The sequence below is a fragment of the Anas platyrhynchos genome, chromosome 11 (assembly GCF_047663525.1).
Source record: "Anas platyrhynchos isolate ZD024472 breed Pekin duck chromosome 11, IASCAAS_PekinDuck_T2T, whole genome shotgun sequence".
In the NCBI taxonomy this organism is placed as follows: Eukaryota; Metazoa; Chordata; class Aves; order Anseriformes; family Anatidae; genus Anas; species Anas platyrhynchos.
In genome coordinates, this window is record NC_092597.1 from 20,086,201 (window position 1) to 20,105,408 (window position 19,208).

The 19,208-nt window shown below is 39.0% G+C and overlaps 1 long non-coding RNA gene across 1 annotated transcript in view; it reads left to right on the plus strand.

Moving 5' to 3' along the window:
* Nucleotides 1-19,208, plus strand: part of LOC106014394 (uncharacterized) — a 70,488-nt gene that overhangs the window by 13,684 nt on the left and 37,596 nt on the right. Inside the window, exon 2 of the long non-coding RNA XR_005268757.2 lies at nucleotides 12,872-12,955. This is a non-coding gene — a long non-coding RNA (uncharacterized lncRNA). The remainder of the gene's footprint in view (nucleotides 1-12,871; nucleotides 12,956-19,208) is intronic.

Genomic DNA, 19,208 nt, shown 5'->3' on the forward strand with positions numbered 1-19,208 from the left:
TGATTGCGAGTTATTTTTAACTGGCTCCATTGTTCATTGTCTTTCTTACATGCTAGTTAATGGGAAGTCCCTGAGCACCTTCCTTCCCCCTCCAGCAGCAAAGAAGTCCATGCAAAACAGTCTTGGCAGATAAACTCTTGTTATTTTATTTTTTTATGAACACCTAAGGGAAGCAAAGGACTTTTTGATCAGAAGAAACAATGAAGCCCTAGAATCAAAATATGACTGAAGTCAAACAGATCGCTGATATATGGAGGAAGCATACGTTCATACCAACTTAGATGTACTTGATTTGAGGCTAGTTATCTTGAATTATTCACACAATAGTCTGAGGAAAAATCTTCATCAGTCCAGAGTATAAATTCATGCACATAACCTTAAAAATCATTCAAGTTCCATCTCAGAAATCTGAAAATATTTTTTACTGTATCACAGCTTAAAACTTTTCACCATTTACCACCGGGTCTGGGTAGCAACTTTTCTGCTACTGGGCCATGAAGGACACTGGGGCATGGAGAAGAGGCTTGTCCAAATGCACAGACAATTCAGTTATTTGAGTTCCCCACTAGTTATTCCTGCTAGCATTTATATGTTGAGTCACTCCACCCTTCTGGCATGTTTCTGTTATTTCAGAAAGGACAAAGGATGTCCTGAATCCAGACAGAGACTTCATCACAAGGGAATTCTCTCCCTCCTTTCTCTTTCACCTGAGTGTCTAGGGTTTTAATTAGTAGGAATGTCTCAACAGTAACACACAAAGGTTCTTCTCAGGAGGACATATCTTATCTTCTCCACCTTTGTAACTAAGTAGTTTGGAACAGAAGGATGCAAAGATATTATGAAACTGATGTAAACCAAAATCAGCGTATTCCACTCCAATCCTCTGGTTCTCCAGATATCAACAAAGTGTTTCTGCATGCATGGACTGATGATCTGCCATTCCTCGCAGGAGGAAATCAGGTTGCCTGCTTACACAAGGCCACAATAACTCAATGTCAGACTCCCCCAGAGCAAACACTGGCCTGAAGAAGGCTAATGCAAGAACTCAGAAGATCATTTTAAGTTCTCATATAAATAAATACGCCTTTTGTGACTGAGTTTTTCTACTCAGTTTATTCACGCGCGAGCTATACCTTATGTTGATACGTGGGGATCATTCTGCCTGATAAACAGTTTCACGCCATAATCTGACCATACAAGACTCAAACACAAAGGTATGAGACACCAATCAGATTTCCTGTCTAAATGTGGCCAGATATCAAGAAAAATTCCAGATAAAGGCAAAACCCAAAATTTCCATTTTCACCAGAAAAGACTTTTACTACTCAAGATAGACACTAGCTATGTATTCACATCATTGTAATAACAGGAGTTAAAAACTGTGAATGCTCATAGCAAACTGCTGTCAAATAACCTACAAGCCAGATCAAAAATTATTTAACTAATAATTTGGAATGACAAACAGAACTGAAAAAAGAAACAGCAGAGTATTTGCAGACCATTCATAAACAGGAGAAAAAAAAGTAAATGTCAGATAAATGATTCATTATAGATTATTCATTCAGCCTATGTGTGAACATGTGACAGAAATCCAGACATATCTATTCCCTACTTTTTTTTTTTTTTTCTTAAAATGAGCATGCTCACTATAGGCTATTATTTAGCTGGGTTACAGAAGCATTTCATAAGAAGGGCTTCCCCATTTATCACTCAAAAAAAAAAAATAGAATTAAAAAAAAAAAAATGTGAGGACAACGACCCTTCTGGAGTCTGAGTGCATATGTTCAAAGTAACTCTGCAGTATAAGCCAACAGAAAATTGGCCCCCAAAATGACTTATAAAGGGATTTTGTAAGACATGAACAGAACAGCATGGGCTCTGGCTAGGCAAAGAATTCAGAGTTGTAATAGAAAACATTTATTTGGCTACAGCTAAACATCCCAACACATGTTAGCATTTGCTGCCAATATGCTTCCTAATTAAGAACAACATAAAATCATAGGAAATCCTGTATCCCTGTCTTCATGCACTTTCCTTGTATCTTCAGTGTCCTGGCTCTGTTTCTCAAGTATAGCCTGCACAAGAGAAAGGTTAATTCAAAAGTAATGTTTTGCCAGCCATTAACTGTGTTGTCATTAACAAGATTAATGTACATTCCACTATGCATCACCAAGTGCATTCCCCCTCCCGCCCCCACCCACCCTTTAAACAACTGCTCCTATTAAAACCTAATGAGCACAGCACAATTTAAAGAATAGCACCATTTCTGCTGGGCGAAGTGTCGTCTGTAAACCATATAAAGCTGCAGGATTATTATGGATGTAATTGAAGGGCAGCTGAAAAAAAAAAATCTGTTCTCTCTTGGACTATGAAGTCTTGGCCATGTTTATAAATTTTATCACAATGAACAGATTTCAAGACGAAGGACAGACTAGTATCTGTTTTTCTTCCTAGCCCCCTCTTCCTTCAATCTCTACCCTTTCTTCATCTGAAACCTTTCAGAGACTCCCCCTATGCACTGTCCCACACCCAAGTTACCTCCAACTCATCATCCAGTGATTACTGCACAGATAAACAGTTGATTGGACCCTTCTAAACAATCATCAGATACATTTTTTATAAGCTGCTCTTACAGGACCCTAATTCATCAGCATGAATGGAGCCTGGACTCTCTTGCCCAGCCAAACTCACTCTGTTCTTACAGAGGAAGCAGCAAACAAATTGCTGGGAAATTATACAGAGTTTCTCCTTCATTTTTATATTGAAGTGGGCACCAGTCTGGAGACCTAGAGATCAGCCATGAGACACTTCCCATTTTTCATAAAGTTCTTGAGAAACTGCAGAATTATTTATTTCATTTCCAGAAAATCCATACTCTCTGCCCTGCTCTCTTCCTGCCTGGTCACTTTACATTTCTGTTCTCCCCAAGTTTTTTTTTTTTTTTTTTTGTGTGTGTGTGTTTTGTTTTTTGGTTTTCGTTTTTTTTTTAATCTATTTATTGCCTGTTTTTCTTGGCTCATTCTCACTTTCCATTTTTCATTATTAGTTCTTTATGATCTTCTGTTTCCTTTTTTTTTTCTCTGTCATGGCTGCTCTCCCAGTTGTTCTCCTCTGGGGCCCTGAGTTTCCCTTAGCTAATGAAACAAGAGCTGCCTACCTCCCTTGCTTTTGCAATCCAGCTGTTTCCTTTTTAAAATATAAACTCATCTTTATTCAGTGAAGTTCCTGTGCGGGGTCTGATCCTTTAAGAGGAGATTGCATTCTGTGTCAGAGAGAGGGAGGGGAAAAAATAAACTTTGCTGCAGGAAAAGCCCTTTGGGTAGGAATCCAACCAGGTTGCTCCTAAAACGCAGAGCCTCCTCTAGTAAAACTGGGTCGTTATTTTACTTAGCACCTCTTGGCACCCTGACACTGCAAAACTCTCCTTGACAGTCTCCCCTCCCTTTTCCTCCTTTAGCTCCTAAAACCTCCCACCTTGAAAGCTTAACGTTTCCTGGCCTCTGTGAAAGTGTAGTCTAACTAACACCACAAACCTGGATTTTATATGATTAGTTAGTGAAAACTTGCCAACTTGAGGTGCAGCCTGCCAAGTCAAGTCAATTTACTGTGATGCTTTGACTGTGCAAGTAGGTCTTAATCCTCCTTTAATCTCCAGTGTACCCTTGACATCATGGAAATTACTTACAAAGCTAATGTCATCAGATGATCCATGTTAGCTATTTCAGTGAATGTTCTTTTGCACAATAGAGCAGGTTTACCTTGTAAGACACAGACCCCAAAATATTTTCGCTTAATGAGCACAGCAGATATCATCTTACAAATGGGGAATGAAAACTCCTTCTTCTGCACTATAACTCCCCGGGCCTCATGTGACTTGGAATTTACATGCTAGCCAAGCATCAGGTCAGTGTATTTTATTTCATGTCTGATTGATTGGATAAAGAGATTTACATAGTAGCCACAACAGCTATGAGTTATTAGGAAGGCAGTTTCCCTTCTAAACTCTGTGAGGCATCTCCTGTGCTGAAAACACTGGGCTGACAAAAATTTCTATGAAAGTCATTTTTGGAAATGCATTCAGTCATTGAGAGTGTAAAAGAAATAGAAATATAATGCCATGTTGCGCACGTGGCAACCTAACATGCTGTAGCATCTGACAGCAAGGAGCTAACACTAATATTGTTTATTGATTTAGTAATGACTTCCATTTACATTGTACCTGTCGTCTCAAAATGACCCAAAGTGTTTCATAAACAAAAAAAAAAAAATACATGCAAACTATGCAGAAAGATCATTTCACCCATTACTGGAGCATTGCCAGCTCTGGAAGAGGGATGGACACGTAGAAATCTCCTGAGCAGCCTGCACTAAGACTACAAGACCAGGGTTTAACATAGGAAGTGAAAGGAATACCGCATCCCCTTGCATCTCTAGGATGAACTCGTGGTACACCAACCTGATCTGGAGAGGAGCAAGGTCACTGTGATCAGCCATGTCCTCTAAGGAAAAGAAAGCTCAGACAAGTAAATTTAAAGGTCTGCAGAGGTGAAGCTTGCTCTTGTGTCAGCAGGACAGTGCTCTGCATAGACAGGTTTTGATTAAGGAGTGACTCATTAGTGTCTTAGATGGAAGAGGAGCACTTATGAATGTTCCTTCCTGGATCATTTAAGAAGCTTTTAAGAGTGTCTCATCCCAGTGCTGTTCTACCTCTTCCTCATTGAGGTTTGACACTGTCCTCTGGAAGCCAAGATGTCTAACATTCATTTACATGAGAACAGGAACAGATACTTCACTGGTGATAGGGGATGACAAAATAACATACAGCAGATCATCTATGAGCAGCCAGACCGTGAGAAAAAAACGCAGTACATGCCATCAAAATGAAGGTGTAAAAGGTTGTACGTGCTCTGCATGTGTCTACAAAGCTGCTTCTTCACTTGCAGAGCACAAAACTGGATGTGCAATACCAGTCTTTATACATGTTCTTGGCCCATTTGAGCTAAAATAATGCAGGTTTTGCTTCAACATATGTCCCAGGGCAACTGCAACTTTTCCCTCTGCGAAAGGAGATTCCTTTTCTTCCCCAGACATGTGGCCCCTGGGACAGAAAGTGGCAACTCCACATCAAAGAACATTACAGCATTTGGGGAAGAAGGCAAGATCTAAATCCAATCCAAGGTGCATGTTGTGAATAGGTGTCTCCATTGAAAGCCTCTAATCCATGTCAGTTTGTGAGCAGGAGGGGAAGTGAAAATTAACTTGCAGAACCAAAACTAAGAGAGCAATTAATTAGGAAGGTACAGCGCAGCCACCCTATTTGAGATTTAGCTGAAACTTAGAGCTAGCAGTAAGCTCTCACAGCAATTTTTAACTAACAGATGCAGTCAGGCTTTCAGTTTTATATCGCAGCCATAACTCATGATACACAATCTCGGGCTGTTTTCAGAAGGTCCACAGAACGAGGCCAGCCTGCGATTTCATACCAGGGGGCTGCTCCGCTGCTCTGCTGCCAGCACCTGTGCCCGACATCTGATCTTAGGGCTGGAGCACATCCTCTCCCCCCTCTTTCCTCCGCGGGACTGGCTATGGCAAGCAAGCGAAGAGGCATTCCAGCAGATTATGAAGTACAACTATCTTGGCCCTCACAGCTCAGAAGAAACTAGACCTAAGAGGAATTTCGCACGCCGTTCTCATGGATCTAAAGCAAGCTATATGGGTCAGTCTGTAAGGCAGTTTCTATCTGTGTGCTCGTCTGTGACCATGAGACATGTGGATCCCTAAATGCTATGATTAGGTCAAGGATAATGGCAGGGACAACTGCTGCGTTGAAACGTGGGATCAATGAAATGAGCACATTCTTAGAAAAGGTGGCAAAGACGTAAATGGAGTCACTGATGCTTCCAGAGAATGGCTTGGATTACGGGAAGTTCCTGAATTCATACGAGGGAGAGTGCACCAAATATGAGGGAGAGAGGTAATGTGAAAACACATCATCCCAAGTACTGCCTTGGAAATATTAAGGCTTCCTAAACAAAGGCCGTTATCTCTTAGCTAGGCATTTAGAAGGAGGGAAGTATGAGCCTAACTCTAATCTTCCACAACTCTAATCCTCCTGGGACAAGGACTGGAATGAAACAGTCTGTATAGAAATCCCCCAACATGGTCACTCTTTTTATAGGTCCAAGTAATGGAATGAAGAATGGAAAAGTACTTTTGTGTCACAACATGCACATAAAGGGTCACAATAGATCAGATGACTGAAAAGAAAAATACAAATTTCATCCCTGAGTTGTTTCTAAAATTCACAATTCTTCAAAATTATGAAATTCACCATTCTCCCCAACAAAAGGATCCAAAGGTTCCCTTTAGCCAGGCCTGCATTCCAGAAAAACTTTTTTTCCTAAGTCCCTGCAAAAAATCAGCAGCTGCTTTCAAGAGAATCGGTGGGCATTCACCACCAGCTCTGGAGGTCAGCACTCTGACTCCTGCTGTCAGACAGGTGTGCTAAATGAAGCCAGGGCCAGTCCCACAAAATGTATTCAGGCACCTCACTCCTAGTAGAGCCTACATGTAAATATCTTTGTGGATGTGGCCTTTAATCTTTGCATGAGATGTGATCCCAGCAAGGAAATCTGAGTCCTTCACACAAGGTCTACACTTCTGTCTGATCCCGGGGTAATTCCAAGGATTACTACTCAGAATATTGGGAGAAAGGGCTGTCATGCTGTTCCCAGGCAGACAGCACTTTAAAATACCCAGCTAACACTAAATGCACACGGGGCTCCAATGCCAAGTTAAAGGATAGGAATTGTAGTGAAATCCTATTAACCAAGGGCATTACAGTCATTAAGTGAACCACTGAATGCAATTTTGTGTCGAGGAACAAGGTGAAGGAGATAAAAAAGGAAACTACATCTCATGAAGGAAGGGAATTCCCTGTCCTCTCTGAGGTAAACTTCAGGCTTTGGTGATGCTGAGCAGAAATTCAGGAAGCTAGGCATACAAGAAATGACATGTGCTTTTTATTTATTTATTTTTTTCAGTGCAAGGCTTCATGCTTGGTCTTTTTTGCAACCCTGATACTTTATGTTCCCTTGTGCTCTTTAATGCTAAGGGTACTGATAGGCTTTATAGTAATGCAAACAGAGAGCATTCCACATGTATCCGACAAAGCATTTAAAGATTCTATTAATCTGATGTCTTAATTGTTATTGAGATTAGGAAACAGCAGAGCCTTTGTTCTCATGGCCTGGGTGCTTTCCTAGAGAAGTAGCACAAGTTGTTTGTTTTTTGTCCACTGAGGTTGTTGATATGACAGGGAAAGGAGTGTGACTCAGTGCAGGTGGTTCATAAGGGTCACCAGCCAGAAGCAGCCAATTTCTTTGAGAGCTCATGACATTTTACGGGAATAAAAATGCACTACTGGGTTGTCCCTGTACAGTAGCTCTGTGGCCAAAGTGCTCCTGTTCCACCTGTCTCTCTGCTTTTGTCAGCCAAGAGTAGAAATTATGTTTGCTCACAGCTCAGGTCTGTTGAATCAGGAGCAAAGGACTTTCCCTCTTGGATCTTACACCAAGTGAAGTAGGATGTTCAGACTGATTATGGCTCTGTCCTGATGTCTAAGCATCTGTCAAATATTTCACAGGGAGGTATCGAGCAACATAGCTTTGATGAACCAGCAATGATTTGGCCTCAGGTTTGAGGTGACAAAGATGGGTCCTGGCTCAAACTGAAAAGTGGACCTGCAAGATATCACCTGGAAAGATCAAACAGGACATCTGGCTGATGTATGAAGATTTGTAAATATATCTGTGAGCTCCAGGATGATCCCTCCTTGTTCCTTGCTTGTCTTTTTCTATGAAGTTCAAGGTAAACTTTTTCACATACAGGGTGTATGCTAACAACATTTTGAGTGTCACCACATATGCATGAGCACCTGCTGGGATTTGTTGCTAGAAATACCTCTCAGCCAGACGCAAGGAGTTTTACAGCACAGCGAACACTTTATGGAGTGGTGTAGCTACCTCACCTTGTAGACTTTCTAGTAGCAATAGATTTTTTTTCTTTGCTTGAGACGCCTATGAGCTTATTTACAGAGTCAATTAACAAAAGATAACCTCCCATTGTGCAATCATCAATAAATCAATGTGTTAATACTATCTTGGAATGTCCTCCACTATTTACTTTCATATTGTTGACTCTCAGCACTTAAGAAAGCCAGAACCTTCAAGTTTTGCTTGATTACGGGCAAATGGATTTTGTAGTAGCCATTAATAAATATAAATTGTTTTGGAAAATATTTAAGTTTGTCGAACTTAACCACTTGCTGGGCATTAATAACTACTCCTTACTGACTATGTTTAACAATTACGACAACAGACTATCCCACATTGTAAGATTATACTACTGCACCTATGTATGTGTTGGCTTGATATTCTTACAGCTCCTTCCAACTGTGAAGTGTGATTATTGACGTAAAAGTTAAAACTTATTTAAGCTATTCACATCAGTAAAGTGCCTTTCTATAATTTGGCAGATCCCTATTCCAAATAGGCTACTTATCCACAACTCAGGGGTTGCTACACTTACTCACAGTGAGTAGCACTTTACTCCAGCTGTCCCACTGGTTTCAGCTCTGTGGACATGTATGATGCCACATCCATTAATGTTCATCAGTACAGAAGGGTCCGTTAGTCACGCTGAATTGTGCCTGTTTCCACAGCATAATGATTTATATCTATGGGAGTGCTCAGCATGAGCAAGGACAGTGGAATGTTTCCCTAAATAGACAATATATAGGCACAGGAATTGGGCAGGGTCATGTTAAGGAAATCCGATGCCCTCATTTCTGCAAGGACCCCCACCAAAAACTTCACAAAGAACATGATGCTTTTGGGACAGAATAAAATTAATGCCAAAGAAGCAGTTTAAATTTTGTGGCAGGTTATTTGCAACCTCAGGCAGACAGCATAATGTGCTTTATGTAGGTGTGTATTTTAGGTTTTCTTGCACCTTTGATACACAAAGAAAGACATTTTATTATATGGTCCCAAGAAAGCTTTAAGAACCTCTAATTTTTTGAGGACTAAAATAAAACCAGGAAAGTTTGGGGGTTTGTTTTGTTGTTTTTGTTTTTAAAGGGGGCAACTGAACATAGCTAGTGTAATTCTGATGCCATAGTACCTTTGAGGTAAGAAATCAATTATTTCGCTTATTCTCCTATTGCTTCAGAAGTCAGTTAGCCTTGGCAGTAAATTGAATATTATGCTGCCGCAGACAGCACCTTCCTTGTCAAGCATCTAGCTCCATTCTTCTCTTGATGATGATTGGTGACTTTAAAACTCACATGACTTCTAGATAATAAATGAAAACTGTCATTGTTCTGGGGCTGCTGGGATTCATTTTTTTTTTCCTCTTCCCTCTGCTTTGACCTCATTATGATGTATTGTCTACTTCAGGGTGTTTGGAAAAGTAAGGGAAATACTAGGCAAGGACTTTTAAAGAAAAAAACAGACCTCTAATTAGATCTCTGTAACAGACCCTGCAATGACCCTGTTTAGACAGACATTAATGGATGGGCCGAACTCCCATGACTGTAATCCTGTCCTGGTCAAGGCTGTGCCCAGATGGAGGGGTTTTGCTGGTGCCCTGGCTGCTGCCATTCTCATCTGCATCTTCACTGTGGGCTGGATGTCCCTGAAGTCCCTATGGCATCAGTGTCAACAGTGGTGTAAATGTGCAGGGTCAGCTCACTGCACCACCTCAAAACTAACCTTGCTGGGGGAATAAACAAGATAGTAGCTTTTGGTCATGTTAATCTGGCCAGAGAAGTAGTGTAAATGCAAATTAGATGGAAAGAGTATGTGTCTAAGGCCTGAACTGCCTTTTATCAGCAGCCTACAGTTAGATTGACCATACATTGATCATGTAACTGGTATCATAACTATCCAGAGGAAAAAAAGACTCTTTACAACCCAGATTAAACATCTGACATCCATCTATTCCTGTTTCAATCAGGAAAATCCTTTGCCTAAGAACTCTTGCTCAGGAAAAACCTTTGGCTCAGGCCCCACAATAGACAGTCCCTGAACTTCAGGAAATTTCAGTTCTTCTTGCTCTGTAAAACTGTGTTTCACTGAAATCCAAACTGTGTTTCACTGTTCATATGCTTTTTGAGTTGCTCATCTGGGATATAAATCAGAGTAAGCCTTCTGGAAGTAAAATATTTTGTGTTGTTGGAGGCCTGTAGTGGAGCTGGAACTGGACCAGCTGAAGAAGGGGAGAACATGACGGAGGACTGGGAACTTGCTGACAGGGCATTTTCTTTGAAGAAAGGGGCTGTGAAAGAAAGGAGTCACAGACTTGGATGAAACATACAACATAAAAAAAAAAAATCCTACAGTTCAGCCATCCTGCAGCTCAGCCATCATCACATGTAGGCGAAAAATGCAGTCACACCCTGCAACATCTTTGGTTAACCTCTTAAATGAGGGAAACTGTGTATACCAAAATGGTTTTTACCTTTACTTCCATAGCTGAATATTGACATCTGTGAGAACATTCTTGCTAAGAGAGACACAAAGTCTAGAATAATAAGTTAGAGAAGGGAATAAGCTGACAGATCATATCTTTCACCACAAGTTAAAATGGGTTCGATATGTATTGCTCTTAGTTCAATAATGGTTACCTTTGGCTCTCTGTATTAATTTATTTTATATATATGTATAAAATAAATGAAATAAAAAAAAAAAAAAAGCCTATTCCAAAATCAGAGAGTATGACGCCAGATAAAAGGGTTCTTTTAAATCAGACAGCCTGAGAAATTAAATTATAAATTAAGCAATATAAAAGGGTGTGCAGAAAGTACATAAATGGCCATCATTTAGCACCAGGGAACCCCAAGGCAATGTCCATTGATGACAATGATAGCTGCTAATCTTCCTCAGTGGGTAAAAGTTCCTCGAGTTTTGAAAATCTAAGATAGCATTGCCCCCACATGAGGAAGCCACTGCAGCAGCAATATCTCCATTGTACCACCAAGAAAAGCTCTTTAGAACATGTTTCCTCTGCTGTGGTCCATATGGCAGCAAGCATTCTGTTAGCTCTCCACAAATAAATAACAAGATAACGCATATCCCTGCGGTATGGATTTATGCTCCTGCCTTTTGCAGTTATACAAAAATAAAGCAGGAATGTAATAATCATAGAAATTATTCTTGTGCTTTCACATATAAATATATATATATATGTGTATATAATGAAATCATGCCCTAACCACTCACCTTGTCAGCATTTAGGCATTTAAAATATCTCCCACCTGCAATGCATACAACACATGGCTGAATAAGCCACTCTCCCACTGAACAAGACAGAGAACTGAAGGATACATTATAAATAAAAACAGTCATGGAAGCCATCAGTTTTTAATCTCTTCCTATTTTATCTAGATCTTTAAACAGTGTTTCAGAAGATGATGGGATGTCTAAGACAACACCTGCCCCTTTTACTCACTCATCCAAGTGATCCCCGTCCACTTGGGGACAAAATAAGTAATGCAAGCAGAATCTGTATTTAAATAATTGTGGCATAATAGAGGGAGTAAAGGCTAAGAAGGAGCTGTTCTGGTCCATTGGGTAAATATTATGATCTTTATAGTGGAAAATAAATGCCCAGCTATCTATGAAACCGATAGAGCTGTTCCAGTCTATCAAATTATAATTTGTGTTTCTAAAAAACAATTTTAAATGGAGTTGCTCTGATCTATAGAGCACATTATATAGCTTGGAAAGACTCTGAATACATATTTATCTGGAAAATTTAAACAGCTCCCTGTAAATAATATGTATCTTGAGGGGAGGGAAAAGCCCTGATTAAATATGTCATTGCTTTGTATATAAAAGTAGATGAACACAAAACAGCACTTCCCAGAGGAATATTGCATTTGAGCCTCGTCCCTTGTCTCACAAGCTAAGATGTGTCAAGCTAGGTCAGTCTTAGACAAGAGACCTCCAAGGAAGACCTAGTTATTGTGAGGAATGGTGCTGATGATTCTGGTCTATGCACCGTCCTTTGAGTCAGTACTGCATTCATTTCCTAGCTTGATGCTAAGGTGTGCTGAGTTGTTGTCTTTCAATGATATCTAAAAGGAAGCCTACCCTCTACAACTGCATCTCATTAAAGTTTCCACGGCATGCTTTGCAAGACTGGGGCGCCAAGCCAGTGTTCTGAAGAAGTTCCAACAGGAATAATTGCATTCTCTCTCAGGTCTCCCCGCAGTTTCAATCGGATGCTGTATGCTTCTTCAGTTTCTATCCTGTTGTGCAGTGTCACTATACACCATTAGACAGCTGTTGTGCTTGAACCTTGGGATAGCTCCATGGCAGTGGTGGGTGACACTAATTCAATAGAACACTTATCCAACTCACGTGGCTTTTGGGGGCTTAATTAAGGTGCTGGTTGAAAGACTCTCGAAAAAAAAAAATGAAAAAAAAATCTTTTTTTTTTCCTTTTAGTTGTTTATTTATTTATTTATTTATTTATTTATCAAATAAACTGTGAGATCAGCTCAGTAAAAAGCAGGAACACAGAATGGATTAATGGCTGCAGCACCACTTGTCCATGTCTCTAGGCTAAGATGGATTTGACCAAGTCCTGTGCCTCTGTCTTTCAAGATAATAATGCACACTCTAAAGAGCATTTTTCTTTTTTTTCCACAGTGCTATAACTTCAGGTCAAAATGTCAGAAGAGCTTGATATTCTTGCCTTTTCTCAGTTTTTGTCATACCGTTATTTAAACATAGGTTTTTGGATTTAATTTGACAATCTTTATGTAGTTGCTGGCATGGTAATTGAGTCTACTTGTCTTTTTCAGGACACCAGAAGATCTAACTAAGTCAGAATGTCTCAGTTACAGTCCAGATTTCTATTTATTACCTACCTCACCGAGAAAGACAAGGTGAGTTATCATTCAGTACAGAAAACCTGAAAGGCATTTATATGCTTGAAGTACTGTATAACCATCCTTTACAGAAGCACAGCGTTTAAGTAGATGTGTTTCAGCCCAGCCAAATCCCTTTGAAAAAATACTACAGAGCCTAAATGGTCTATGCAACCGAGGGTAGGGATCTAGAAAGCTTACCTCCCACCCAGGACCAAAACAAACCCCTTCAGAAATTATTGATACAATGGCTTATGACAGATTGCTCCTCAGCATTACTACTTACATTCTGCATGATAAATTCAACATGAAGTGACAGTCACAGCAAGTGTTCAAGGCTGTAACTAAAAAAAACACCTAATTTTTACTGAAGTTAGAACTCCAATGAACAAGAAAATGTGAATGTATACCCTACATATACATCAAAGCTGCAATCCCTGTAAATGCCATCACCATTACTTATGGTTGGGATGATGCTAATACTTGAAAATATTTCAATAGGAGGCCAATTTCAGACCTGCAAATTGTGATCAAAAAGATAATATTTCAAGGCAGTTCTTACAAAAGGATGTTAGTAGACCAAGGAAGAAGAAAGCTGCCTGTTCCACTTATCTCAGTGGCAGATTGGATGAGGCCACCCTACACATCAATTTGAGTGGGACGAGCCCTCAAATACTTTTTCATCATTGTCTACTGCTTGTCTTTTTAAATTAGGCACATTTAGTGAGCAAATATTAAAAATATGTATAGAGTTTGTGACCATGGGTAAAAATCTGTGTCACCACTTTCAGTGTCACCACTTTCAGCTTTGAATCAGTTGTGTCCCCAGTGTAGCCTTTAGCTATTATTAGGAGAGATCTTATTTGTGTTTGGGTTAATACTGAATATCTGAAGGAAAAATCTTGAAGATTTACTTATGGTAATTCTTTTTTATTATTTCTGTATCATGGAGTTGTATTTTTTCCTGTTGTGGTTCATTTTAAAACAAGACTACAAGTAAAGGATATCATAGAGGTTTTTTCTTTTATTTTAACTGTGCCATTTGGCTGAAATAGCCTTATACGAAACTCTGTGAATTATAAGAGGTATTTAATTTCTGTTTTTCACATTAAAAAAAAGTAGATAATCTTAAGCAATGAAGAGTATTTTTAGGCTATTAAAAAATGTTGACATTTAGTGGCCAAGAGCCTGGCATGTAGTTGCAAAGGTCATCAATGAGTAAACAGACATTAATGGTTAGCTGGATAACTGGTACATAAACAGGTCATATTAATAATTAACACAGAGGAAAACTGGCAGTTTACAGCAGGCTTAGGAAAATAGCTAACAGAAATAACTTTGGAAAGGGCAAGGACCAATATTTAAAAGAATCTAAAAATTAAACCTAGAGGAGCCTAACTTTAAGGCATTAATTTCTCATTCCTTGTTCTCTCTCACAGCTTACAAACAAATTTATTTATTTATTTATTTTTAATTCATGAGCAGTAAAGTTATTAGAATTATGAGAAAAAAAGGAAAAAAAAAAAGAAAAAAAAAGTAATGTACAGATTTTCATTCTGCAATTGATCTTCCGGCTGATGCTGTCTTTCAGATAACTCTGCAGAACATAAAATATTTAAAGAATTGATTTCATCCCCAAATATATCTGGCTTTAAAAAAAATAATAATAATAACTCCTCCCTTTGTTCATTACTGGAAGGATACTAAAATGTATGAATATTTGGATTTAACATTCCATCAACAAACACAAGAGCTGCCTATTGATCCTAAACAAAATAGATTTAAAGTGCCAATGGCAGAAGTTTTACCAACACTTTTTCCTAAAAAGTAAGGTCTCAGCATTTGTGTTCCGCTTCCTAATAAGCAAGATTTTTTTTCTCAATACTCTTTGGCTTTTCATTTCCAAGGCAGCTTTCCTTTTCAGCTCTATCTTCTTTTTTCCAGATTAATACTAAAATTATTAATGGTAGATGTGAAGCTTCAATGGGTAAAGGGTTTTTCCGTGGATACAAATACATGCAGTCAAGTCTCACTCCTATGTCCACAGTTAGTCCTAATGGACTCGACTGTAAATGGGTCCCTGGTCATACAGGCTGGGAAATAAAGGCAGACATATCTGTGATTGTATTTCTCCTAGCTTGTTTTCATACTACTAAATTCAATGGATACCATTCAGCTGGCTTCTTATTTTTAATTATTATTTTAACTAAAAATAGTACAAAACATATAGAACTGCTGATTGGGAGGTAGTAGAATTTACAAACAGTGCAACAATAATCATCACAGTACTCACACGATAGGAAAGTGTAAACAAATATCCCTACAGACAAGTATTACAGTTTTCTAGTATAAAGGAAAAAAATAACAGTGATTTTGAATATTATTTATAATAGTGCTATCCAAACATTGAGTAAAATTGTAATAACATCTAAGATCATCTAGAAGGTGACGTCAGAGAGCAGAGCAATAGGAGAAATGACATATTAGGGAAGCCTATGAAAATTTAGTAAGAGGAATATTTAGAAAGGGTTTCTGATGATGGCCTTGGAGAACCAGGAGTCTTCTGTGGACCTAGATATGTGACCAGTAACAGAAAATTTATGTTATACTGGCAGGAGAGCCTCTCTCCCTAACTTTTACCAAAACATAATTTATTAAAAATTTCTTAACAATACACAGAAGTCATCGTCTTTGTATGCATATGGATTTTGCAAATCCAGAAATACTTATGTATGCATACAGTTAATAAGCAGTCTCAGGTTTACAATGTAATTCAGCCTAATAACTGGATAAAGGAACTGAGAATTAGCAACATTTCTACCATCTCATAAACATGTAACCATTTTATTTTGTGGTCCCTGCTCCCTGTTTGTCAACTAAGACCTACCATTGAAGTGTATGATAGGGAAGCCCAGTTAACGATAGTGAGTTATTAAGTAATATCTTTTCATCCATTGCTCTAAAAATATTTCTTGCTATGATAGAATGAGAGGAGACAAAAGGCAGATACATACATGTCCTTACCAATTTTAAGATGTGGACAACTGTATGCCAAATACACCTCATCTTTTGGCAGCCTGTCTGGTGTCACCTAAGACTTAATCCCACTGACACGCTTCACTCCTGCCCTCTCTTCATCCCATGGCCAGGACTCCACGTCTGCCCAACAGCCAGCACAAGCTGGTACTAAGGGCCTCTGTTTGATCTAGATTTTGAAAATGCATATTCACACAGTGGAAATCTCTGTGAAGGATGAAGAGCTCTCCATTTGGAGTGGGTGTTTGATTTGTTAGCTGCTTGTTTCTGGGGCTCAGAAGATTCATGGTCACAAAGGTCAATAGTTATTGATATCCATTGCAACAAAAGTCTGCTTAATGTTTTTAAAAATAAAGCATCTTCTCTTTGTATAAATTTCTTATTCAATACAGCAATGGTTTCCACAAGACATTTAATGACTACACTTCAATATACAACCTATTCTTATGCTTGGACAGCTGTATTTCTTCACCCTCTTTTTCCTAACACATATCTTTTTCTCATAAATTTACCTTTAAAAAAATCTATCTTTATTTAATTAACTACACTATTCTTTAATCCTTTTAATGCCACTAAAATATATATTGAAGCACTTTACAGTCTAAGTCAAAAGGGCATTTTGGCAAAAGAATATTGCAGCTGTGTTGCCTGAAACATCTTAGAAGGTAGCATCCGCAAGGAGCAGGAGAGCCGGGTAAAATACTGGCAAATGTAAGCAACAGTGTCACATTTTGGGATGAAAAACAGTTAATGCTTGTGCTCATTAAGAGCAATTTTTGTGTCTCTGCAAGGCTCCACAGAAACGGGGAGGTCCACACCCCAGGCCGGGAGGCAGCGGATGCCAAAGCAGCAGAGAAAGGAGACCTGCTCTGCACCGCTAATCCCGTTAATCCCAGTTCTTTCAGGATTTCCTCAGCAGCAAAGCAGAGGGCGAAGTGGCTGGGAGGAAGGGATGAGCCTGAAGCAAGCAGTGGGCAAAGGCAGAGGAAGTGAATCCCCTCTATCCTCCTGGGGAGTTTGGGGGATTGCTGCAGAGCTGGGCCACACGGAGCGACAAATTTCATCTTCTGAAAATTTTACCACTCAGGGGAAATAACTAAATTTAGTGAAAAAGATTTCCCCACTAGGGCCTTGTTTTTAGTCCTTCCTCTGTTAAGGCCACCGAGGAAACCCAAAATAGAGCTCTCTGGAGGGTGACATGGAGGGAGATAGGAGCACGTGCACGGATTTGGCTCCACCACCCAAGCTCCAGCCCAATGACCTTGTCAGCAGGGCAAACTCAGCACGGACTAGAAGTGTCTGGAGAAAAATGTGCTCAGGATTTCAAGGGAGAAAAAATACTAAAATAAAAAATAAAACACCCAAGAAAATAAACCAAGACAGAAAAATGTGAAAGCCATTAAAAAGCGTGGCTTAAACTTAAGAATAAATGCAATGGCATAGTCACATTCTTTAAAAGCTTTGCTCCGCTCAGAATGGCTTTGTTATTAGTGATTCTTAATGCATGAGATAGTGGTTTGGAATAAATCTTTAAGTAATTCAAAACAAGGACTCTTCAGTAAATAGTTGAAATTAAAGGGGGAGTTAGAGTCATCTGGTTTCCATTAGGATGATAAAATAGTTCACTTGAAACCTTTTACAAGATGCTTTGTTACTGGGAGGTGTCTGTGCATCTCACTCCATCACTAGCCATTTGACACAACATAAAAGGCTTCAAAAGCCATGCTAGGCCTCTTAATCAAAAACTAATTGTAATAGATATTGGGGAGTGTTAACACTGTGACCGCTAGGTTGTATCTCCAGTATATAAGCAGGAGTGAACATTAAACACAACCCAGAGTTGATAGGGCTTATCAGAATTTCAGAGTTAAGTGCTAAGTACTGCAGCCCCATATCTGCACGCTGTTGCTTTGTACCACTTTTGGAGTTAATTGCATTGTAGGACTTCATCATTTCAATGAAATTTATAGCAGCCTTAGAGAAACTGGAAGAGCTGTGAAGAAACTGAGGCAGTTTATAGTTCAGGTGAAAAAAGATTGAAGTTTTGACTTCAGCATCTCACTTATTTGCTTAGGAAGAGTGGTTCCCCCCATCCATCCCTCCACATTTTACCCCAAAATAAAAATGAGATATTTCTCCCTTTTGAAGCTTTATTTGTAGCTAATGCTGTGGCAGAATTATGGCACCAGCAGATGCAGGGCTCCCCAGCACAACGCTGTCCCTAAAATTGTCACTGAATTGACACACATGCTTGCTTCCCAGTCCCGTATGCGTTATGATTGTTCACATGAATATTCACAGTGCTCATGGAAACAGCTTTATTGATTTTACTGATACAGGGTGGGATCAGAGTTACTGATTTTAACTTAATTCATGCATTTTTCCAGATAACAGATGACCTTAATATTTACACACTATTGCACCATAATAAACCCAGGCCAGATCCTCTGCTGTTATATGAACTGCTGAAAATAAGAGTTCAAATATTTTAGCAAGGAGCTCAGAACCAGACTGTCGTACAGTGAGGAAACCAGAGACATGGCAATTTACTCCAGCTGAGAATATAGCCCACAGTGTAAAATTCCTTGCTTGATGCAGTAAAGTGCATTAAAAAGTGCTGCTGTTATTTCTCATGAGTTCATTATAACCTGTATGCTACCAAAATCTCTAGACAGCTGTGTTCCTTTTTACTCCAATTTCAAACAATATAATTAAAAAAAGCATTCGATGAAATGTAGACACTTCTACCATTTAAGCCAGAATGCTGGCACCATCCAAAATCAGCTAGTCTGTAAATACCAGATTAGGATCTGTGAAGCGAAGGCTTTTATTCTGTGAAAGCATATTCAAAAGAAAGTCTCAACCTTTCTTGGTGAAGAATAAGCTTTATTTGTAAAACCCATAATTATCCCAAATGTTCTGTGAGGCTGGGAGAGCTGCGAATGTTAAAACAAAACATAAGGAAACAGTTTTGGACATTTAAGCAGAGGCAAATAAGGATGATGTACTTTTCCCCTATTAGTTTACTATATAAATGAGAAGACATTACAGAGTGAAATTTAATTAAAGTAATTGACCAAATTGCATTTTGTAGTAGTTATTGTCGTTAGCAGCCCTGACTCTTCTGTCAAAAGGATTTGCTGAAGATTATTTCTAAGGGGTATTTATTATGAATATTAATCTCTTCAGTAAGTACCATCAACGTATTAAAATTCATCTGAAGCACTTTATGGAA